Source organism: Octodon degus, unplaced genomic scaffold, assembly GCF_000260255.1.
Source record: "Octodon degus isolate 3935 unplaced genomic scaffold, OctDeg1.0 scaffold00177, whole genome shotgun sequence".
Classification (NCBI taxonomy): domain Eukaryota; kingdom Metazoa; phylum Chordata; class Mammalia; order Rodentia; family Octodontidae; genus Octodon; species Octodon degus.
The window spans coordinates 3,966,640-3,972,812 of NW_004524753.1; the positions used below are offsets into that span (position 1 = coordinate 3,966,640).

A 6,173-nucleotide genomic window follows, 5' to 3' on the forward strand; every position below is an offset into this window, starting at 1 on the left:
GCAGCACTTCCCGGGCCAGCATCCACCACACCAGACCCACAGAGTGAGCTCCCTTATTGTTGCAGGGGATGACAATGTCCACATAGCGCAGAGGAGAATCTGTGCTGCACAGAGCAATGGTTGGCAGATAGATGTAAGAAGTCGTGGCTTTTTGAAAGCTGCCTGGATCTGGTTAATGAAGGTTCCAGGAGTGAAGCGGCCAGCGATAGGAGTAGCTCCAGTGGCAGCAGCAAACTTCAGCACAGCACACAGGCTGGTGCTCCTGGAGGATATGATGCTGACGTCAGCAGGGTTTTCAATGGCCACTATGGCTCGAGCTGCCAGGAAGAGCTTCTCCCAAGTCCGCTTTAGATTTATGATGTAGATTCCATCACTTTTCCTTTTATAGATATACTGCTCCATCTGGAAATCCAGGTTGGTGCCACCTAAGTGGGTTCCTGCAGCAAGGAACTTGAGGACCTCCTCCTCTTTCATTTGATACTGCTTTTTTTTTTTTTTTTGGTGGAACTGGGGATTGAACTCAGGCCCTTTCACTTGTCAGACAAGCACTTATTCTACTGAGCCATCTCCCCAGCCCTCCTCTTTCATTTGCAGGACATCAAGGGCTCCAGACATTGTGAAGTTTTCCTTTAAGTTATGATGGGAACAATGTCATATGGACCCCTGTCTGGGCAGTACAGAAAGACTTAATGGCAATTCCAATTGGCTTAGGCAGATATAAGATCACTTATCAAATTAGGTAACTAAAAAAATCTAGAAATAGACATTCAAACACAACTCTGTTCAGAGCTTCAAGTGACACTATCAGAACACGTTCTCTGAACTTCTTTCTGTACTGATCCATTTTCATCAAGTACCAGAGATAGCCTACCAGCTTATGTCTCTCAGGGTTACATCATGTTTGCTAGGTAGCAACTCCAAGAACAAGGCAGTCTTGGGGGCTAATGTTTCCTGGCTCTGATCTGATGGGCTGGACTCATGTACTCATTGCCGGCATCATTCACCCTAGAGATAGAGAACTGTCCACTCAGAAGTGCTCAATAAGTGACTGAAATAAATATATGCACAAGCTCACAGTATCCTTCAGTAAGGGGGAAATAGATCAACTAATGACAGTTCAGCATGGTATAATGTAAAGGTATGTACCACTCACAGTGGAGCCTGAAGAGAGGAGGGCATGCTCCTCCCAAGCAGAGGCAGAGAGGGGAGGAGCACAGATACGCTAAGTGTGGACAATGAATGGCTTTCATATCTTCCACAACATCCTACTCATTCTACAAAATGAATGAGACCCTTTCCATTTTCTTTCTTTTATTTTAGGGAAAGGTCTACAGGGTGTTCAGGGTCTCACTACTAGATTGGACTCGTAGTGATCCACCTGTGTTCAGCCTCCCAAGAGCTGGGATTACAGGCTGGCACCACCACGCCCAGTCTCAATTGCCATCTCAGCACACCCCAGGGGTGGGGCCAGCATAGCAGGCCAGGGGATTGAACCCCCAGCCCCTGAACCTGTTTGTTAGCGCTTTAATCCTCTGAGCTATTTGGCTGGCCCTCCATTTTCTTTTGGTAGCTGTTTTTTATTAAGATTCACTGACTTTTTTTGTAATTTAGAATAACTACAGAACTCTTCCTTTATTCACAGTTACTATGTTCCAGGATACCTGGTAGATACTAAAACTGTATCTACATTTGTATAGATGTACAAATGTTTATAAGTAGGGAAAATGTTATATATTATATTTAATTATTATATTATGTTTAATTATATATAATATATAATGCTTTCCCTATTTGTATACCTAAAATAAAGTATAATTTTTACATTAGATATAATAAGAGACTAACATTATTATAAGAACATTGCGTAATAAATGGCTAACATCACTACTTTGGTGCTTTAAGGCAATTATTAAATGAGCAGGATTGATGTGCTCATGAAAGAGGCCGAAGGTAACTCACTTGTCTCTTCTGCCATGTGAGAAGGCAGTGAAAAGAAGCTGCTTATGAAACAGAGAATAATCTCTCACCGGCAAGCACGTCTTCCAGTGCCTAGATCATACTTTTCAGCCTCCAGGGCTTTGAGGAATAAATTGTGTTGTTTATAAGCCAGTTTATGGTATTTGGTTAGAGTAGCCCAACGGACTAAGAGCACTATGGAATAAGAAAGCAGGGCACGTTGCTTCCTCTCCTCTTCGTTATAATTATAAAGCATTTATTCTAGATTAAATTCGGGGGAGTCTACCTATCACTGTTGCTAGGGATACAGAGCAGATGCCAGAGCTTCTTCAGTGTTGAAAGATTATCTCTGATTCTCAAGAAAACTATCAGGGAAACTAATTTCCTTGCAGAGCTTCACTTGATCAAAAACGTGCACCTATCAATCCTTTTTCAGAGTATCAGCTTTGAGGCGCAGAGAGAGAAGAGGCTGAGATTGCCGGTGTTGAGCTTTTGCATGAAATAATATGCAGCTAAGGAAGGAAAGGCAGTCATATTGCATCTGACTTCCTGCAGGCAAGCACTTCCACCATTATTGATTATCTGCCTTCCATACAAATTGGAGCGGAAAACCAATGGAGAGAAAGCTCTTCTAGTCTGCAGCTAACAAGACTAAGTACTGGGAGTTTTATACAGCTCAATTATAGTTTTTTTTTTTTCTATGTTGATTATGATGGAAACTTATGCTTAGCTTCCCTCTTGAATTCCTCATCCAATCTGTTGATTGAAAGCAGGAAAAAAAGTGAAGATGACCATTCTCAAATTTTCTTTCTTTTCCTACTCCATCATATGGTAGGAAAAACAATCATGAAGTCTGAGGAGCCCACCTGTAAGCCCAGGGCTCTGGTGCTCATTAATGTCATAACTTTAGGCCACTTAGTTATATCTATCTATAATGATTGCTGGGGATTCAACTAATAACACACACTGTAATTTTTATTTCTATTTTTTGATGAGCTTTTTATTATTTTCATGACCAAAAAGATCGTGTTTCTATAAATGAACTCATTTGATGCATCTCTTCTTGGATGATAAATCACTGTTGCATTACAAAGTCATTGCTTCGTGACACCAGCTGCTTATGTGCTTGAGGTACATAATGCACTCTTGCAGGGGGAGGATAGACTCTGGGCAACAGACAAAAGGAGAAAGTGATGTAGATGATATGTTCCAGTGTTGTGAATGCTGCGAAAAAGGGAAAGGTCTGGGGAGGAAGGATCAGGGCATGGGGTTAGCGTCACATGAGAGATGATTGAGGTCCCGAAGGAGGCGACTCGGCTATCTGCTGCGCTCTGTAGAGGAGGAACTCCCCAGTAAGTGAGAACTGCTGGTACAAAGGCAGGGACAGTTATGCTTTGCAGCTGAAAGTACTGAGATAATATCAGAACTGAGACACAAGGATAATCTATCTGGCTTCAGAGCCTGCCTTTTAAACTCTTCATCATGTCTCTATATGGGCTTATAATAAAAATGTATTGAATGAATGAACATACTATTAACAACTTCTACCAGTAATACAGAAAATATAGTTAGAAACATAGGTGGAGGAGTAGGAGTGAATCTCGAGGCTGGAGAACCTTTTTATTCTCTAAGCCACTTGTGATGGATAAGAGGTCGTAAGGGAGATGCCCTTGTATGTTTATCTGCCTGGAAGCAAATAGATTGAGGCAGCACAGCTCCATGGAGATTCAGATTTCTCTGCAAAGCAACCCCTGCCGTGAAAGTGCTTCGTGTGCTTTTGGCAGCAGCGCTGACTTAAAGGGAGAGAGAAGTGCTAGCTATTCCTTATTACCTGTCCTCCAGTCATTGCATCCACAGCTGAGATGGGCAAAGGGCTGCAGGCTGCTGATTAAGGACATGGAGCCCAGAGAAGCCAGGGTAGATGTGTTCGTTCTTCACAACCAAAGCAGGAAAAGCAACATGAAAACACATACATAGGGATGTTTGATGTCAAGTACATTCTGCAAAATGATTCTGCAGCCCTCTTCTTAAATAACCTACCAGACTCTTGTATCTCTTTACTGTGTAGAAATTCACTAGATTTTAATGGTAACATTTCTGGTGGCTTGGTATGAAACCAGTTAAGGTTGCTTATTTTACCTGGGACTTATGGTAAGTATTGAGTTAACTTTTCAGGAAAAAAAACTCTCAGAATCTTTCTACCATCGTGTTTGCATCTTGCTGCTCCAGCCTATGGGGCACATTCTTCCAATCTTCCAACCCGTGACCACAAAGGAAAAAAAAACCTACATATTTTCTTGCCCAGTACATTCCTTGGAGACAGCAAAACAATTTTGACCATGAGGGAAATTGTGCACATCCAGGCTGGTCAATGTGGCAACCAGATCGGTGCCAAGATTTGGGAGGTGATCGGCGATGAGCACTGCATTGACCCTACCGGCACCTACTACGGGGACAGTGACCTGCAGCTGGACCGCATTTCCGTGTAGTACAATGAAGCCACAGGTGGCAAATACATTCCTCGGGCTATTTTGGTGGATCTCGAACCTGGAATCATGGATTTATGTTTGATCTGGTCCTTTTGTCCAGATAATTTTGTTTTTGGTCAGTCAGGGTAGGTAACAACTGGGCCACAGGCCACTACACAGAGGGAGCTGAGCTGGTGGACTCTATCCTGGATGTGGTGCAGAAGGAGGCTGAGAGCTGTGACTGCCTGCAGGGCTTCCAGCTAACTCACTCTCTGGGTGAGGGCATGAGCTCCTGCATGGGTGCACTGCTCATCAGCAAGATCCAAGAGGATTACCCCGACCGCATCATGAACACCTTCAGCATGATGCTCTTGCCCAAAGTATCTGACACCATGGTTGAGCCCTATAACACCACCTTCTCTGCCCATCAGCTGGTGGAGAACACAGATGAGACCTACTGCATCAACAATGGGGACCTGTATGACATCTGCTTCCACACCCTCAAACTGACCACACCCACCTATGGGGACCTCAACCACCTGGTCTTAGCCACCATGAGCAGCATCATTACCTGCCTCAACTTTCCTTGCCAACTCAGTGCTGACACCTGCAAAAGCTGGCCATGAACATGGAGCCCTTCCCACACTTACACTTCTTCATGCAGGCTTTGCCCCTCTCACCAGCTGGGGCAGCCAGCAGTACCACACCCTGACCATGCCTGAGCTCACCCAGTGGGTCTTTGATGCCAAGAACATAATGGCCACCTGTGACCTGTGCCATGGTGGCTACCTTATGGTGGCTACTGTCTTCTGAGCCCACATGTCCATGAAGGAGGTGGATGGGCAGATGCTCAAAGTACAGAACAAGAACAGCAGCTACTTCGTGCAGTGAATCCCCAGCAACATGAAGATGGCTGTGTGTGACAACCCACCATGTGGCCTCAAGATGGTTGTCACCTTCACTGGCAACAGCACAGCCATCCAAGAGCTGTTCAAGCTCATCTCAGAACAGTTCACAGTCATGTTCCAGATCAAGGCCTTCCTGCACTGGTACACGGGCAAGGGCATGAACAGGATGGAGTTCACCGAGCCTGAGAACAACATGAATGACCTGGTATCCGAGTACCAGCAATACCAGGATGCCACTACAGAAGAGGAAGAATATTTTGGAGAGAAGGCTGAAGAGGAGGCTTAAGCCAGAGTCCTTGTCACCTTGGGCTCCTCACTTCCTCAGCCATCTTCAGCTGCCCCTTTCTTTCACAATTTGTTTGCTGCTTCTATCTTGTTTCTTTCGGGGATGTAGAACATTGCCTGGCACACAGTAGGCACTCAATAAACACTTGTTCATTGGAAAAATAGAAAAGAAAATAAACCTAACAGCTTTTAAAAGTAATGAGAAAGTACCTTCTCTTATGTATGAAATCACAATGGATTTTCACCAGGTTGAGCTTGTAGAGCACACACTTTGAGAGGGGGACTAGGCAAACCTGTGAGCTCTGTCTTAGCAGAACTGGCAGGTGTGAAAATGGCAAAATAGCTCTCCTCCCTACAGAATGCAGTCTGGTATACATTCTGGGTGATCCTGGTCATACAATGAAACAAAGAGAATTAATGATGTCACATCTCATCTACAGATCTATAATCTAATCTATAACCCCTGCTCTGCAGTAACCTAGAGCACGGTGAGCACTCCATTTTATTGGTCAGAAACTCCAGTTGTGCAATCAGTTAGTATACGGTACTTATATAT

General features: G+C 44.1%; 1 pseudogene; it reads left to right on the forward strand.

Annotated features, from left to right (window-relative positions):
- The first annotated feature begins 4,295 nt into the window (after window positions 1-4,295).
- LOC101577395 lies at window positions 4,296-5,618 on the forward strand (annotated as a pseudogene).
- Window positions 5,619-6,173: the final 555 nt, after the last annotated feature.